The sequence below is a fragment of the Microtus ochrogaster genome, linkage group LG8 (assembly GCF_000317375.1).
Source record: "Microtus ochrogaster isolate Prairie Vole_2 linkage group LG8, MicOch1.0, whole genome shotgun sequence".
Lineage (NCBI taxonomy): Eukaryota > Metazoa > Chordata > Mammalia > Rodentia > Cricetidae > Microtus > Microtus ochrogaster.
The window spans coordinates 21,307,137-21,308,380 of NC_022033.1; the positions used below are offsets into that span (position 1 = coordinate 21,307,137).

At 42.2% G+C, this 1,244-nt stretch overlaps 1 pseudogene; it reads left to right on the top strand.

Annotated features, from left to right (window-relative positions):
• The window catches only part of LOC102001212, an 18,024-nt pseudogene that overhangs the window by 801 nt on the left and 15,979 nt on the right, over positions 1 to 1,244 (top strand).

Sequence of the window (1,244 nt, forward strand, 5' to 3'; positions counted from 1 at the left end):
GTTCTACAGTATGATATTTTGTTTGTGTTCTGACAAATAAAGCTTGCCTAGAGATCAGAGGGCAGAACTAACCACTAGTTAACCATAGCAGCCAGGAAGTGGTGGCACACACCTTTAATCCCAGCATTTGGGAGGAGGAAACAGGAAGATCAGGAGTTCAAGGCCACCCTGGGTTACTAAAGATTGAACCAGTCTAAAAGAGAAACAGTGCTGTTAGGTGTGTGGCTCAGGCCTTTGAACCCAGCACCTGGAATCTCATGCCTTTGATCCCAGCACTAGGGAAGTGGAGATAGGAATATAAGGCCTGTAGAGACAGGATCTCCCCCATTTGGTCTGAGGGTCTGAGATTCTGTAAAGGGTAGAAATCTCTGGTGGCTGGCTACTCTGCTTTTGTGATCTTTCAGCTTTCACCCTAATATCTGAGTCAGGTTTTTATTGATAAAGCTAAATAGATTCATGCTCTATCTGCATACCTGTACCTAAGACAGAAAATCCACCAGAGTACTGGCAGGAGTCAAGGGTGGAGAGACTGCTTCACCTAGTGGACAGATAGGTAATATGCATGAGAACCATCTGGTCCTTCATCAGTGAATGTAGCTCAGTTTCCCCCTTGTCTCTAAACAACGATTTTCTCTGAGGTCATCGGTGGTGCTCCTTTGCTATCAGAGTTGGTGAGAGTGCACCCAGAGTCAAATCTCACTTAGCAAGGGAAGACAGTGTAAAGAAAAAAACACCTTGAGCTGGAGAGCTGGCTCAGCAGTTGAGAGTACATGCTGCTCTTGCAGAGGACCCAGGCTTAGATCCCAGCACACACATGGCAGCTCACAATTATGCCACCAGTTTGAGGGGATCCAGTACACTCTTCTGGCTAACTTGTGCACCACATGTACACGGTGCACTAATACACGTGCAAACACTCATATATGTAAAAAATAAAACAAGTATCTTTAAAGTACTTTTGGCTAAATTTTAGTAGCAATCAAGTTTGCTACTAAATAAGAAAATATAAGAATAGCCTTGGTTAAGTTTATTTGGATTTAGATAATTAATTTTAAACATGAATTATGACCAGGATGGAGATGCAGGCCTGTAATCCAAGCACTTGGGAGGTAGATACAAAGAGTATCTGATATTCAAGACCAGCCCCAACTACCTAGTAAGTTCCATGTCAGCCTAGACTAACTTAATCTTATATACAAAAACATAAATAATGCTCATTTTCACCAATAAGAAAATTACAACTG